Below are 17,679 nucleotides of genomic sequence, written 5' to 3' on the forward strand. Positions count from 1 at the left end.
ACCGGCAAGCGAACACCAGAAAGGAAATTTCGATTAAAGACGGGCAAGCCAACTATGGAAAGCAAATGAAAAGACGCGTCCGGCACCTAGTCTAGTCTTCTTGTCTTCTCACCAGCGCGGAGCTCAGTGTTGCAACTAGGACGTGGGAGGGAGCCCCAGAGGCCCGAGGGCGGCACTCCTGAGACTCTGGGGCGTGTACAGCCCCACTCATTATTACGTGAGAGTGTCAAGAGCAGAGACCTTCACAGGCACTGGGCCTTCTTCACAGGCGCTGGGCCTTTCTTCATGGGTAGAACTACCGGAGGTGCTGGATGTTCCAGGCGTTCTGGATGGGTACCCCGTCCTGCGTCTCCAGGCGCACGGCACCAGGCCTGGAGACATGGGCGACCCTAAACGGGCCCTCCCACATGGGTGAGAGCTTATGCGGCCCTTCCCTGGAGAGCACCCGCCTTAGGTCGAGGTCACCCACCTCGAGCGTCCCGGAGCGGATGTTGCAGTAGTGGTTTCGTCGCAGCGCCTACTGATATCTTGCCGCCCGTAGCGTGGCTTCACGGCGGCGTTCCTCCCCCAGCACGAGGTCCATCCCCCACATGGTGTCCTGCTGCGCCTCATCGAATGCCAAGACCCGCGTAGAGCAATGTTTGACCTCGTGAGGGAGAACCGCTTCTGCTCCGTAGATGAGGAAGAATGGGGTCTCGCCCGTTCGCTTGGTGGCGGTGGTGCGGATGGACCATAGCACGGACTGGAGCTCGTCGTGCCAGCCCCTGCCGCGGGCCTCGAGCTTCTTCTTGAAGGTCCTGGTCTTGAGGCCTCTCAGGACCTCCGCATCGGTGCGTTCGGCCTGGCCATTGCTCCGGGGGTGCGCCACCGAAGCGTAGCAGATCTGCGTTCCAAGGTTAGCACAATATGTCATGAAGAGATTGCTAGTGCACTGCGAGCCGTTATCGGTGATGATGCGATTGGGGACCCCAAACCGGCTCACGAGACCCTTGATGAACTTGACCGCGGAGCCAGCCGGGATGGTGCGGACGGCTTCTACTTCTGCCCACTTGGTGAACTTGTCGATGGCGACGTAGAGGTAGCGGTAGTTGTCGCGCTGCCCAAAGGTGACAGGGAGGCGGACCTGGCCTATCGGGGTGGTGGAACCGTCGGTTACTCATGAGAAGGGCTTGGTAGGCTGAAGCTGATCGTAGGGCACTTGAAGGCTGTCGAATGTCTCGACGGACAGGACGTTAAGCCCTGCGTCGCCGCTGATGAGGGTCTTGGTGACTTGCACATTGCTGATGACGGGCGAGCAAAGCATCGGGAGGGCGCCAGCGGTGGCCGCGCACTTGAGCTGATCTGTCAAACTGAAGGTGATGGCGCACTGGGACCACCTGAGCGGGCGCGTGGCTTCGAGCCTGGGGAGAACTGCGTTCACCTCACGAGCAAACTACTTGAAGATTCGCTGAGAAGCTGGGGCTTGAGCTCCGCCCAGGATGCCAGCAATAGCCCACGGCTCCTGGAAGCCCCCAGCCCCCTCGTCCTGATGGTGGTCATTGTTCCTTCTTGGTGGCGGCGGCAGTAGAGGAAGGCCAGCATTACCCTAAGGACGGTCCTCACGAGGCTGATCCTTCCAGGCGCCTTCGCGAGGCTGATCTTGCCAGCGGTCCTCGCGAGGCCGGTTGCGCCACTCCTGGCGTGGGCCACGATCGTCCTAGCGTCCTCCGCCTCGTCCTCCTCCTCGGCCATAGCCCCGGTCGTTGCGCTCGGGGCGTTGACCGAAGCGTCCGTCACAAATGGCCCTGAGCTCTTGACAGTCGTTGGTGTTGTGGTTGTGAACGTTGTGGAAGGCGCAGAATGGTCGACTGCTCTTGGATGACTCGCGCTGGTCCGAACCGTCTTTCGTGTCCGGCTCTGCCTCGAGCACGGCCACTCCCTTGCGCTTCACGTCCTTGGCGTTGGCTTTCTTCTCCTCGGGGTCAGCAGCTGGGAGCTCGAGGAGGGAAAGGCGCCCTTCCTCAGCTCTTGCGCACTTGGTCGCCAGGTTGAACAGCTCAAGGGTCGTGCACAGCTCCTCGTGGATGGCGAGCTCCTCCTTCATCTTGACGTCACGGACGTCATCAGAGAACGCGGAGATGATGGCCTCGTCCGTCACCTTGGGGATCTTGAGTCGAACGTTGTTGAAGCGCTGGATGTACTTCTGGAGGGTCTCCCCTAGCTGCTGCTTGATGTGGCGCAGGTCACCCGCGGCCGGAGGGTGGCACGAGTGCCCTGGAGGTTGGCGACGAAGCGGTCATGCATCTCGTCCCAGGAGGAGATCGAGCCTAGAGGCAGCTTCAGGAGCCATGAGCGGCCACCATCCTTGAGATCCATGGGGAACCAATTCGCCATGACTTTCTCATCGCCGTTGGCCGCCTCGATGCTCAGCTCGTAGAGCTGCAAGAACTCCCTGGGGTCGGGGGTGCCGTCGTAGCGAGGAGGCAGGTCTCGCTTGAACTTTCCCCGCCACGCGACGCTATGCAGTTCGGGGGTGAAGGCATGGCAGCCCGCGGTGACCACCGGGACCCTTGGCTGATATAGAGCCTGCCCTTGATGTCCGCGCACTGCCACCGCAGGCGGTGCACGGTCTTGCCTTAGTGGTGTGGGGAGCACGGGAACGTTCTCTCGCGGCCGAGGGATTTCTTGGCAGGTTCTTTCCTCTCGCGCGGGCGCCGGACGCGGTGGATCGCACCGAGGGGCCGTGCGCCTTGGCGCTAGGACGCCGTCTTGGGGCAGAGGTGGTGGAGGCGCTTCGTGTGTCACGTCGCCCTGAGCTGGCGGAGGGCGAGGCAGCGAGAGAGATGGCACGGGAGAGCCCTCGGCGGCGCTGACAAGCTCAGCGATGCGGTCGAGCAAGTCCTCATAGAGGTCGTCGATGCGGCGGTAGCGCAGGAGCTCACGCGCCATGAGCAGCGCGGCCTGCACGTCCGTGGGAGCGCGACGAGCGTGAGATGACGAACCGGCCGGAGTCAGCGATGGGGTGGCGGTGCGGCCGTCCCGCCGCACCGAGGGGTGCCGCGAGGATGGCTGCTGCTCGTTCCCCGCCGGGCCAGTGGCGGCGTTAGCGGCAGGCGACAGAGAATGATGGGGAGGCCTGCCGACAAGAGCCGTCTGAGTGACGCGGGCGGCGAGGGCGGCCCTGCGCTCAGCGAGGGCGGCCCTGCGCTCAGCGCGGGCTCGACGCGCATCCGACATGGAGGCGATGGAGCGATGGGACGCGGATCGAGCGGAAGGAAAACATCGGCGCACCCCTACCTGGCGCGCCAAATGTCGGATTTCGGGTTCCGGCAAAACCCTTGAGGTTCGAACACTGGGGTGCGCATGAAGATTTCCCCCTACCTAATCACCCCCTGACCCTCACCGCAATCTCAAGCCTAGCTCGACGAACTCACAACACAAGGGACACAAGATTTATACTGGTTCGGGCCACCGTTGTGGTGTAATACCCTACTCAAGTGTTGTGGTGGTGGATTGCCTCGTGGGCTGATGATGAACAGCACAAGGGAAGAACAGCCTCTTGAGGAGAGGTGTTCTTGTGCTTTGTGGGTGCGTGGATGGACTGGATCCTATCCAAGATGACTTGGTCCGAGATCAGTTCAAGCTGCCTCCTATGGTGGTGGCTAGTCCTATTTATAGAGGCCTTGGTCCTCTCCCCAAATATTTGAGCGGGAAGGGATTCCACAACGGCCAGTTTGAAGGGAGACACCTAGTACATGCTATCCTGATAAAAGTAGTCTTCGCCTGCCAAAGGCTCTGGTGCTGACGCCTTCTTGGGCTCCACGGTGACCTCCATCCTGCCGTCCTGCTGTTCTTGGTCTCGTTGCACCGATATGGAAACCTTTGCGTGATGCCTCGGGAATCCTCGCCTGCGCTTTCCCCTTTGGCACCAAAGAGGAAACGAGGACACTGTGCGCGCTGGTGCCCGCCTGGCTCCCGCCTGGCCTTGGTCGTCATGGCTCGCGTCATTGGAACCTCGCGAGGTTCGCCTTGCCTTGATCTCTCCGTCCCTCGTGAGCCAGCCTGGTGAGGCCGCTCCCGAGGAGGTCTTGCATCGTTCGCCTCACGAGGCTTGGCCCCTCGCGAGGGTCCTGAGTGTTGGTCGGTGAAGATGGGTCGTACAGGGCCACTGGGGGAGCCACGCCGTGGGCCACAGGCAGGCAAGTCTGGGGACCCCGTTCCCAGAACACCGACAGAGATGCTCTCAATGACAAGTGTCAGTTTCTCTCGGAGCAGCCAACCAGCTAGTGGTTGTAGGGGGCGGCTATTTATAGCCTAGGGAGCAGCCTGACATGATAAGACATAAATGCCCTTCAATGATATGACCATTAGGTGGGTAGATATTTTGGGACAGCTGGCGCGTAGCACAGCAACACTTGGATATTTGAGCTATCAAATTCCTCAGGGCTATCATGTTCCTCACTTGTAGGCAATCCGCACTGGCAAATTCCTAACACCTCAGTCAGAACAAATTCCTCAAAGAACAGAAGATCTTCGTCTCTGTCACTTAAGAAATTCACTGAACTGTATGAGATTTCCAACGGCTTCACTCGAAAGGAATGGGTAGGTGTAAGATTTTGAGATGAGTATCACTTGAAAACTTTTCCTGAGTTTTACCTCGACCCCCTTTAACAGTACGGTGTTTCCTATGACTCAAGAAAGAGAAAATGAAACTACGAAAACAAAAGTCTTCACGCTTCATAATCCTCGCATGAATATCAAGTCTTCATGGTCACACAAATTTCCTCACTTTCAAAGTCTTCAAGAAAACCAAATTTGCCAGCTGAAGACATTCATTTTTAGGGGCGACTTTCATCGTAAATATCAAACTCCTCATAGACTTATAGACATGTGTACACTCACAAACTCATTAGTCCCTTAACCTATAAGTCTTCAATACACAAAAATCACTAAGGGGCACTAGATGCACTTACAATCCAGCCTCCACCAGTTACTATTCAACCAGCCCTCCACGGGGTCATGTTCATCCAGCCTCCATCGGCTACTGTTCAACCAGCCCTCCACGGGGTCCTGTCCATCCACCCCAACCGGCTCGATCAGGGTCTTGTTCATTCAGCGGCAACGGCCTCTCCTACCACGAGGTCCTGTTCACCCAACCCCCACCGGGAACTGTTCATCCAACCCCCAACAACATTCACTGTTCATCAAGAGGCACCAGGTTCGATCGGCTTCAGTTAGTAGCAGTAGCAAAGAAATCGCTCGGGTTCAGTTAACAGCCAAGGGATCAATCGCTCGGGTTCAGTAACGTAGCTAGTGCAATCGCTCGGGTTCTGTATGCGAACGCCTCGCTCGGGTTTTAGTTAGAGCCCAACGCCTCGCATACTTGCGTGTACGTGTACGAGAGAAATGTGCAAACCTTCGTGCATCGCTCGGCCCCGACCACCGACCGTAACTGGGAACTCGCTGATATTGTACTCGCCTTCGCTTCTACCACAGTTTTTTCTGTCATGGACGGCCCAAAGAATTTCATGCGGCTGCGTCTCCGGCCCGCCCAGGACAAAAAGCCCATTTTATATCATGATTTTTTGTCATAGAAGTAGGAGCCCACCACATCTATGATGATACCGGGTTTTGTCACAAGTATCATCATAAAAGTGTCATAAGCATGACAGAAAAAACATTCGTTCGGCCCAAAATGTCACGGATGTGTCTTTTTTGTAGTGTTGGTCGCGGGAGGCTGTGGGGTGGCCAGAAGGCAAGCAGCAGATCTGAGCGGCGGCAGAGCCACGACTCCAACGACATCAACGTTACAGCCAAAACCCGAGCACACTAGGTTGATGTGTGGAATCTACAGACCAATGGAAGCACGGCAGGCAGCAAAATGACACAAGGGGAGCTCGGAACGAGGAGAACGTCGGCCATGGCGGACGACGCTTAGCTCGCGTGGACGATGGTTACAACATGAGTCTGAGCTCTAGTGGAGAGGGGAAACTGGAAGAGGCTCGACGTGAGTCTAATGGAGGCGAAGGCTAGGCTGGGGCTCGTCTGTGCATGGCAAATCGGTCGCCGGAGTCCGGCGGCCGCAGTTGGAGAAGACATCTTGATTGGGTCGGCTCCGGGCTTCGAGGCACGAATCCTTTGGTGCAGAGGACTGGTATGAGATGTTGGAGGCTTGGGACACGGTTGTTTGGGGGTGGCGGAGGAGGGAGAAGGCAGAGCATAGCAGCGGCGGCGAGCACATATGTCACGTGCTTGAGGAAGACGATAGCCAAATGCGCTACGACATGGCCCACTAGTAAACAAACCACTTTGACCTCGGCCATGTCAGCAAAACCACCTCTGCAAACCACCAATGATGATTTTTGAATGGTATTAATAAGATTAGGCGGTTAAGTGAACCAAAAAAATCATGGGGTTATGCGAACAACCCATTTTCTTCAGGGGAGTAAACTGGACTTTTTTCTTCTATTTAAGCGTTAACAATTTTTAAATAGTTTAGCTTGTGCTTGCTTCACTGTCTATCCGCATATATATACAATTCTTTTGAAATTTGTTCTTAATAATTTCTCAAATACAAAATCTAGGTCGAAGCTATGCTACAACTAGGTGGTAATAATGGCCATCATTTATATGTTTGGAAACTACTAATAATCCACTTGATCATCTCAAGTAACAAACTGTTGACTAATTAGACATGCATCGAGGAAAGCAGAAGTTGTTCATCTCAATAAAAAAATCCTGATTACCATATTTATTTATTTAAAAATGCTTATATCCAAACCCCATGCCATTTCAAACAAAGAAAAACATCATTGCATTTTGTTTCTATTGGTACTTTGGATAAGTGTGGCTGGACTTGATAGCTGACACAAGGAAGCTGCTAAATGCAGGGGCTCTAATCAGCAGCAATGACTTATAATGGTTTCCTACTCGTTTATTCTGTGGGAGTGTTGAAGCATTTTCCTGAGGTAAAAACGAGATCCCCTTGCTCACTGATTGAATGATAGTCTCAAACTCCATTGCTCGAGAGGATCGTGCACCGACGCCAAGTTCATGAATGGACTTGATCCACGTCCGACAGTGTGAAGCTCAACAAGGACACTTCATTTCACATTGATGGAGGCAACGGGGCCTATGGGCTATTCTTCATGACTCATTTGGGGGCTTCCTTGTTGCTTCATGCAGGTACAAGTAGTCAAGATTGGACATTCCATCGATGGAAGCCGAAGCATTACTGATGGGCCCGCAGTTAGCAGAAAATTGGACATCCACTCCCTTGCGGTGGAGAGACACAATGAAAACTGTTCAAGCCATGAAGAACCCATCGGAGTATCGCACTTCAGGGGTGGTTGGCACTTATGATTGCCGGAATTTGATGACAAGCTTTGGAAGGGCAAGGATTATGCATTGGGGGCGAGAAGAAAATGTAGATTCACATGAACTTGCTCGGTTCTGTTTTATTGAGAGGGCCTGAGAGGTCTAGGGGAACGACGCCCCTTATTTCCCGGTTCCTGCTCCTATAAAGGATATGATAATCATTTAAATAAAGTGTCAAACTTAAAAAAATAAGAATCTTTCGACTGCTGAAAAACAGTAAGGATTTGCATATTTGTGCTTGATCATGAAGTGAAATGGACCACAAAGGACTTTTTAACTTGTTTTATTGAGAGGGTCTGAGAGGTCTGGAGGGATCATGTTCCTGGGCCCATTATAATATAAGGTGTATTTATATATATGTTTGTTTTTACAGAGTATTTATAGAGTATGAGAGAGATGAAGATGAATTATGTGGACGTCCAAAAAGAATAGTTTGAAGACCCTTGGATTTTCTTATGGCAGCGCACAGGCACTGAGGGAGTCCTGGATTAGGGGGTCCCCAGGCGTCCGGGCTATGTGACATGGGCCAGACTGATGGGCCGTGAAGATACAAGATAGAAGGCCTTCCCCCGTGTCCGGATGGGACTCCTTTGCGTGGATGGCAAGCTTGGCGTCCGGATGTGTCGTTTCCTTTCTTCGTAAACCGACTCTGTATAACCCTAGGCCCCTCCGGTGCCTATATAAACCGGAGGGTTTAGTCCGTAGAGACTAAGACAAATCATACAGGCTAGACATCTAGGGTTTAGCCATTACGATCTCAAGGTAGATCAACTCTTGTAACTCCAATACTCATCAAAGTCAATCAAGCAGGAAGTAGGGTATTACCTCCATTAAGAGGGCCCGAACCTGGGTAAACATCGTGTCCCCTCCCTCCTGTTACCTTCGATCCTTAGACGCACAGTTCGGGACCCCCTATCTGAGATCGGTCGGTTTTGACACCGACATTGGTGCTTTCATTGAGAGTTCCACCGTGTCGTCGACAGAAGGTTCGATGGCTCGATCGATCATCTATAGTGATGCCGTTTCAGGGGAGACTTTCCTCCCCGGACAAATTTTTGTATTCGGCAGCTTCGCACTACGCGCCAACTCGATTGGCCACCTTGAGCAGCTCGACAGCTACGCCCCTGGTCATCACACTACTAGGAAAAGGGCTATAGATGGAATGGCCACTAATGGCGCACCAGATATGTGGTGCGCCAATGCTATGTAGCAGTGGCGCACCATGTGCTGGTGCGCCATTAGTGTGAAATACACTAATGGCGCACCAGACACACGGTGCGCCATTAGTAACAATTTTTTTATTTTGCCAGACATACTAATGGCGCACCTGGAACACAGTGCGCCACTACAATATTTTTTTTATTTTTTACTTTTTTGCAAAACTACTAATGGCGCACCTGGCGCAGTTGGTCGATACGTGGGACGCCGCAGAGAAAGAATATTTCCCTATGAGAGTCGCACTGCTCACGACGGTGCACGACTATCTTGGTTTCGGATATCTCGCGGGGCAGGTGGTTTCGGAGAGAAGGAATATTTCCCTCCCCCGCTCCACCGGCCGCCGCCACCGACCCCCGGCCCGCACCCTCCCCCACTCCACCGTCGCCGACGACCCACCGCACCCTCCCCCGCTCCACCGGCCGTCGCCGACGACCCCCCGCACCCTCCCCTCCCCGCTCCACCGTCACAAATGAATGCAACTAAATTTGCAAAAAAAGCAAATTTGATTATATTTTTCAAATAAAAATTTGATGATATTTTTTAAAAAATCATTACTGTTTTTATTAAAAAAATTACTGTTATGATTTAAACAAGTTTGAACATATTTAAACACAAATAAATATCAAACAGCATTTTAAATGCATAAAAACAAAAATTGGGGAGCCTGGGAAACGAACCCAGGACCTCCTAGTGTGTGTGTTGCGTGCTGACCAGTCGGGCTAGTGGGCGTGTTCTGATGGAGATAGGGTTAGGTGGAATATAACCTGACCAGTCGGGCTAGTAAGTAAAACAAAATTCTAATGGCGCACCAGGGGGAGGTGCGCCATTAGAATCGACGTACTTATGGCGCACCAGGGGGAGGTGCGCCATTAGAATCGACGTACTTGTTCCCCTCGCACTGTGGCCTCCCTCCCTCCTTCGCCAGATCCCCCACTCGACCCCAACCGTACACTGCCGCCCCCTTGCTCTGCCCCCTCCGTCCGCCGCGCCTGCACGTCGTCCGCCGCTGTGGTCTTGCGCTGCCTCGACGCCGCCACCCCGACCCCCGCCGGACTCCACCCCCGCTGCCCCCACCACTGCAGCTCCCTCGCGCCGCCGCCCCCGCGCCCGCCGCTCCTTCGCCGCCCCGCCCCAGCACGTACGTCCCCTCCCTCCCTTCCCCCGTCCCCCTAGCTTCTCCTCCTCCTCCTCTCACCACCCGCGCCTTCTTCTGCTCGGAAGGTCAAGAAGGCGGCCAAGGACGCCGACGACATCATGGGCCCCTTCCTCCGGATCGCCGCCCGCAGCCTCCTCGACGCCGGCGTCCTCTTGGTGATTCCTCCTCTCTCCTCCCCTCCTTCCCCCTAGGTTTCTCTCCCCGCCGGCGTCCTCTAGGTGATTCGAGGTGATGCCCCTCACCCCCAACATGCTGTACTGAATTTCTAGGAAAATATGTGATGATGCAGTGTGTGTCAGGTTCAAAACGGAAAGAGAAAAGAACAGGGTTTCTTCAAGTACATGATACTATTAGTTTTTATCTCAGTCCTTGTGGTGATGTTTTTGTGTTTGGGGTTAAACATATGGGGTACAAGTACAATGTGGCATGAACAATTTGCAAGGGGCACCAGAGACTCATCATTTGCCAAGAACAGATGTCAGTCATTAGCTTGGCATCATGTAAGAAAATGGCCATAATGTGCCCTGATAATGATGTATTTTGTCATAACAATATATAGTGGACTGCCATGATAATGACATGGTCCTCGTTAGTTACATGTATAGGCTTAATTGAGCTGTGGAGTTCTTGTTACCTTGTCTGTTTGTCCTCGTTAGTTACATGTATCTCTCTGTTTGTGTTTCTGCGTAACAGGTTCGATCGCGGTTGGAGAAAAATTGATGCGTTTGTTGGCTCCAAGACAGTGATACAGGTATATACATGTGCTCTGCTTAATTGTTTGGTTTTCAATAGTTATCATCTGACAAAGTATGCTTAGTTGTTTGGTTTGCAACCCATATTTTATAGTTGATAATACATTTTCCAGATTTGCTTGGTTGCAATCTTTTATCTGAACGCGGTCATTATAAGTTTATAGCTTTCCCACTGTCAGGCTTGTTCCAATAAGTAGATGCACTTACTCCTTTCTTACATATTTGTGCAATAGTTATCATCAAGTCTACTTCCATGTTGCTGCTAGTAGTAACCTGACAGCACAGCCATACTTAGACCTTCAGAAGGTCAATCTTCAGTTTACTTGACTTTTGAGCCTGCTAGTAGTAACTTGGCAGCCATTCAAGGATGTCTTGGTTGTTCACGAGGCCATCCAATTGTTGTTATGTGATGACCTGATTTCTTGTCTTCCAATGGCATTTGACATTGTGATGACCAACTCATTCATTTGTCATACCCATACTAAACAAAGGTTAGGTTTAGAGATAGTGCTGCATTGTTGAGTTTTACTCCTTTTGATGTAGTAAATTTATTGACTGGTGTTTATCTTACCCTGTTCCGTTGAGTAGTAAATCATTATTGGCTTGTATAGATGTCAGCATGCTCCCTTTCTACTCATTTTGGAGAACCTGTAGATGCCAACTCTTGATATGCATGCATGCATTCTTTTCTTGTTTATATTCATTCTTGTAAACTGAACATGCTCATCTATCTATATATGCATTGTATTTTTTTTTCCTTTGGAATGTAAAGTTTATTTCCTGGCTGGCTGGCATGATGGCTCATGGATACCTCAGCTGCAGCTGCAGGTGGAGCTCAATGGATGCAACCTTTGTATCTTCCTGTAGTATGGAGTATTAAACTGCCCCCTAGGGTATAAGGTTTCATTTGGATGTTCTCCCAAAACAAAATCATGACTTGTGACAATCTAAGGAAAAGGGGGATGGCAAAACCCCTAGAGTGTGTTCATTGCAAAGAGATACAAACTGTATATCATTTATTTTTTGAATGTATTGTAGCTAGTAAAATCTGTGAAGATGTTGAAATGCTTTATTAGGTGCCAATCGTTAACTTTGAATCTATTGCTAAGTTGTGGCTTTGCAATAAAAGATACATTCACTTGAATGCAGTGTGCTTTTTTCTTTTCCAAAGGAAAAGAAAATGTGGTGTATAACAAATGTATTATTTGGTGGAAATTGAGATATCATATTAATCATTGACAAATTGGCTTTGAACAAATAATCTTAAATCCATGCATACCTACACAATTCATCTATTTGCAATGTGATGTTGTAAGGGTACTAATTGGTCTCTTCTGCTGCTTATCAGAGATGGGGGGAAGCAGCCACCGCCGCTCTGCCTCACCGGAGTACGAGTTGGATGCTTTCGAGTTCTTCAGTGTCATACTTGGACTTCAGTATCAGCCACGAGGTAGGTATATAAAATGAGAGATCTCCCCTTCACCCATCTCATTATGATAACTATGTTGTTTGCTACATCACTCCTTGTCCCAAATTGCAGAGGCTGCCTGACACTTTTATGAACATGCTGGGTGAAGATCCGCCACATAATGTGAAGCTCCGACAGGCCGGCGGCGGGGTTCGCAGGCTATGGGACGTGGAGTTGGTGATCGAGGAGGGCCACATGTACCTGTGCCGTGGCTGGGACAAGTTCTACAGTGCCTACGACCTGCGGACCGGGTACTTTCTTCTCTTCAGGTACGACGATGACGCCACAATGCTCATCGTGAAGGTTTTCAACACGACTATGTGTCGCATGCGCTACGCTGACGACGAAGATGCCAGTGCGTTCTGCCTCTTCTTATTCCTCTACATTTGGCTTTGTCTCACATCGATTGTTAACGGCCATTGTTGCATTTGGACAGGCAATGGGAGCAGCAGCAGCGACACTGGCTACAGCCAAAGCAGCAGCGATTCTGGCTTTAGCGAAAGCAGCAGCGATTCTGGCAGCAGCAAAGATAGCAAGAAGGATGATCCGGACTGGATTGGGGGAGAAGAGGAGCAGAGTGGCCATGAGGAGCTGCAGGATGACGATGGGCATCAGGCTGAGGATGACCTAGCGCTGGTGGTGGCTGACCAAGGGCAAGAGATGGTGGTGGCTGACCATGGGTAAGAGATGGTGGTGGCTGAGTACCATGGGCAAGAGATGGTGGTGGCTGAGGATGACCTAGCGATGGTCGTGCCCGTCCTGCCTGAAGGTGGCCTCGCAATGGTGGTGGTGCCTGACAATGACCACGCACCGGTGGTGGCGCCGGCGATCCCACAGCTGGGCGACATGACCACGCCAATTGTGGTAGAAGACTACATCCCACAGCTGCCTCCACCGCCTCGCCGCTCTTGGCGCATCAGGCTGAGGAAGGAGAAGGAGAAGAACAATGAGAACTGAACTATGTGAAACTTTTGTAATATGGTGTTGGATGAACAATGTGAAACTTTTGTAATATGTAACGATGGAACTATGTGTTGGCTATGTATGTATATATGATGAAACTTGTGTGTTGGATATGATTGTTATATGGATGCTTGTTGTATATATATGTGTTGGATATCTCATATGTGAAATAGTGACCTGAGATTAAGAAAAAACGATTTTTTTTAAATGTTACTAATGGCGCACTTCCATCTGGTGCGCCATTAGTATACCAGTTACTAATGGCGCCATTACTAAAATATTCTAGTGGCGTGGTGCTAGTGGCGCACCAGTAGTGCGCCATTAGTAGGCAAAACTGGTGCGCCACTAGTAAGCCTTTTTCTAGTAGTGTCAGAGCAGTTTTGGAAATCTAGATTATGTCGCTGATATCCGAGGAGACTTGATCTTAGAAGGGTTCGCTACCCCAACCACCGCTCTGGCCATAGATCGAGAGCAGACTACCAGGTCCGAAGATGGGAGTTTAGAGCCCGCTAGACTCTCTGCAATTATGGAGCTCGCTACTGGAGATCTGGAGGGGACTGCGTCATCGGCAAACCCGGAGTCGAACCGAGCTCCCCTTGTCACTAAAAAGCCGGACTCACACCCGGACTCCAGATCCGAACTCTTGAAATCCGTGCCAAGCGAGCATGGCCAGGAGGCTCTCACCCCGCCCAGCGCCGCGGACCCTCACTTCCCCGTCCAAACCTCGCTCTTAAACGAGGCTCTGGTGTTAATGGGATCCCTCGCCATTACAGAGGAATCGCTTCCGAATTACGCCCAGCCCGGACTAGGGGCTGAGAGCGGGGAATTTTACGTCCCACCCACCACCCACTTCATAGCCACTATCGAAGATTTAACCGACATGCTGGACTATGCCTCCGAAGACATCGACGGCATGGACGATGATGCCGGAGACTATCTCCTCCATATCCACCTGGCTCACGGAGACGACCTTCATGCCATTAAATACCTGCCTCTCAAGCTTAAGTGGCCAGCACGGTACTGGTTAAACAGTTTGTCAGAAAATTCTATTGGCAGCTGGGAAGATTTGGAAGACGCCTTTCGCGAAAACTTCCAAGGAATATATGTCCGGCCACCAGATGCCGATGACTTAAGTCATATTGTCCAACAGCCCGGCAAGTCAGCCAGGGAGCTCTGGACCAGGTTCTTAGTCAAAAAGAACCAAATTGTCGACTGTCCGGATGCGGAAGCCCTCGCAGCCTTCAAACATACCGTCCGGGATGAATGGCTAGCACGCCACCTCGGCCAGGAAGGACCTAAATCCATGACCGCCCTTACCGCTCTAATGACTCAATTTTGTGCGGGAGAAGACGGCTGGCTCGCTCATAAAAGCAACAGCGCCAGTGACCCGGGCAGTTCCGAAATCCGTGACGGCAACGGCAAGCCACGACTAACCGAACACAACAGCCGCACCAATAATGAAAAATTACGCGACATAGCTGTCAATGCCGGATTTCACAATCCGAAGCCCGGTCGACGGAAGAAGCCATTTACGGCCAGCCAGGATGGACCATCCGCCCTCGACAGGATACTGGACCGACCTTGTCAGATTCACGGTCACCCTGATAAGCCAGCCAATCACACCAACAGAAACTGTTGGGTCTTTAAGCAGGCAGGCAAACTTAATGCCGAATACAAGGGGAGGAGGCCACCAAGCGATAAAGACGACAGAGCGGCTCGCCAGCCGAACACCAGGGGCCAGAAACAGTTTCCCTCCGACGTTCGACCACTACCGGAGCGGAAATAGCAGTTCGGCTTCCGCCACCCACCCACTATGCTGGCAAGATCTACACCACGCGTACATCACTACATGCTCAAGATACCATGGGCATCGGCGGTGGCACAATACGGGCATCCCTGCAAACATTCCCGTAACATTTTTTATCTTTTTTCTTCACTTTTCTTTATTATAAATAGGTGATCAACAGGACAGCACCTACAACGGACTCTACCGAAGTTTGGATCTGTACACTCACCTAAGGGGCTACTTCCGTTAAGGATTCCTCTCCCAGAGGACGGGCGGCGCAGACGTGCGACAGGAGGTCCAAATAGCTTTTTGTAGACCGCACTCTTTATTTTGAGCCTGTACTATGCCCTTTTTCCTCCGTTCCCGACCTCGAGCATGTCAAATAGCCGGGTTGTGGTTTTTCTTTTTTATATATGAATTTATCATTGGCATATTGCTCCACTCCCAGTAAACTTTATTTGAGCTAATCTTAAAATACTCTTGCTACAATGAGTACTGCCGCAATGTCTGTGTCACAAGACGCGTCTCGGCATAACATGCCAGAGGCCCGGTATGGGAGCAAGTGAGTCGCCAATAAAAGTCCGAACAGCTCTATAGCATACTTCGGCATCGCAAGTTTGTCCTTATATGCATCAGCTCCGAATCATTGTCTTTGGTCAATAGTTGGGTTGCCCGGCTCCTGTGCTTGCTACCCTACGTTCCGCTCTATGGGCTAGGGTAGTAAAGGGAGAACTACTGCGATTGTTGCCTGGCTTTGACCGGATGAGCACCTCAGTAGAGAAAGCCGAAAACTAACTGTCATGATGTTGCAAGAGCTGGTCAACCACTTGACGACTTATTCGAATCATTAGCGATTCTCTGTGTTACACGAAGGATCTTTTTCAGATAAAAACATGTAAGGCACAATATTACGATACCCCGCATACATACCAGGGGCTATGTCGTAGCCCCACCATAAAACTCCTATGGCTAAGTGAAAGTGTTAATGCCCTATAGTCCGATTGCCTGGTTCACCGCATTATCACCTCCTTTATGGACCAAGACGTTGGATAAAGAGTGATTCAATGCTTTTCCGAACACCCCCGTATTTCCTACGAGGGGGCTGAAGCCGACGACTGGAAAACTTTCAAATTACATTAAAACAGCCGCACAGGAGGAATACAAGCTTTCGAGCAAAAAATAGATTAACTATAAAGTTGTCTATTACAACCCTTGTACACATCACTCGAATATTATGTAAGCATTGACCCTCTACCAAGCGGGCGGCCTCTAGGACATCTCCAAAATGATGCTCCGGTTCCGGACGGTCCTTGCCTTTGGGTGGACTCTTGGTCACAACATTGATGGCCTTCATCTTCCCCCAGAATGTCTTGACTCGGGCGAAGGCCGTCCATGCACCTTCAATGCACGCCGACCGCTTCACAGCATGGATACGCGGCACCGCGTCAGCAAGCCGCTGCACCAGGCCAAAGTAACTACTCAGAACAGGTTCAGTCAGCCACAAACGGACTAAGACGTTCTTCATGGCTGCGCCGGATATCCTATGCAGCTCGGCCCACTGGGACATCTGTTCATTCAGCAACAGAGGGCGCTTCGACGCGCCAAATTGCGACCAGAAAAGCTTCTCCGTTGCATACCCCTATTGCGCCTGATAAAACTGCGCCGCATCGGAAGAACTCTTCGGCAAGTCTAATTTTTTTCCGGAGAACTCCATACTTGGTTAAGTTGAGCATAGTTTGGGTCGCCGAACTTAGCCTGTAGCAAAAAGGGCTTGCCAGCCACAATCTCCCCAGCTTGCCGGATCTACTCACGGGCTGCTCTGGATTCAGACCGCGCTTCCCTCGCCTCTCATAAGGCCTTGTCAAGTTCAGCCGTTTTGGCTTCATTTTCCTTCTCAAGAAGTTTACAGCGGCCAGCCGCATTCTCTAACTCGTGCGCCATGGTGGACATTGCCTCCTTATCCTGGTGCCGCGCGGCTTGTTCGGCCTTCAATTCAGCCGATGCCTTTTCGGCAGCCGCATTACTAAACCGGGCCTGCTCCTTAGGCCGGGCTAGCTCCGCCCGAAGGGCTTCCACGCGGCAGCACCATCTGCATTGATGCACATTTCATATCAAACTCTCTTCAGAGTCAGGCTTACATTACAAGCATATTGGTGTAAGGAATGCTCGAAATATATACCTTGCGAGTCGTCAAGACGCCTGTTGATCAAAGCAATGTCATCCTCCGCAATATCCAGCTTTCGCTGCAGTTTGATTACCTCCGAATTTCGGGCAGTGGCAGGAGGGGAGACAGCCTGCATTCCAAATTAAACCAAGGTTAGTACCTGAATAATCTTTTCCATCCTCCGATCACTTCCTTTGGAAGGCGATCCGAGTCTCAGGGGTTACTGCATACACAACAGGTGCATTCTGTCAATATTATTCAATTGGCAACATTACATCACAAACCTCAAAACCACTTAGAAGGCTCGTAAAGGCCTCGTTCAACCCGCTCTTCGCAGATACAACTTTTTCGACCACCGACCATTAAGGCATGGTGCTCCGTTGAAACGGATGCTCGTCGCAGCATGTCCGTCAGCGTCTCCGGCACTCCTGGGTCTTCGGATATCGCTGCCGGAGCATGACATTCCATTGAAGGAATCCGCTTACCCGCCTCCAGCATTGTCTCCGGCTGTAAACCGGACAGTTCAGGGCCGTCATTCTTGGTCCCTGAACCTTGAGTGACAGAGGCACCACCTTCAGGTAGCTCCTTCCTTGTTTCCTGCGCTACTTGCCGGTTGGGAGGAGCCCTCCGGGACGACACCTCGAGATCATCCGCCCTGTTAGGCGAGGAGGCCAGAGAAGGCGTGTCACTCTCCATCATCTCCGGAAGAAGGTCTCCCAAGGAGGAGGACGATTGAGAAACACCAGGCGTTAACCTGCGAGGACGCACATATGTTGGAGGGTTATTTCGGTAATAAGAATGAGGTATGGTTAAAGT

This window comes from Aegilops tauschii, chromosome 7 (genome assembly GCF_002575655.3).
Source record: "Aegilops tauschii subsp. strangulata cultivar AL8/78 chromosome 7, Aet v6.0, whole genome shotgun sequence".
NCBI classification, from domain to species: Eukaryota; Viridiplantae; Streptophyta; class Magnoliopsida; order Poales; family Poaceae; genus Aegilops; species Aegilops tauschii.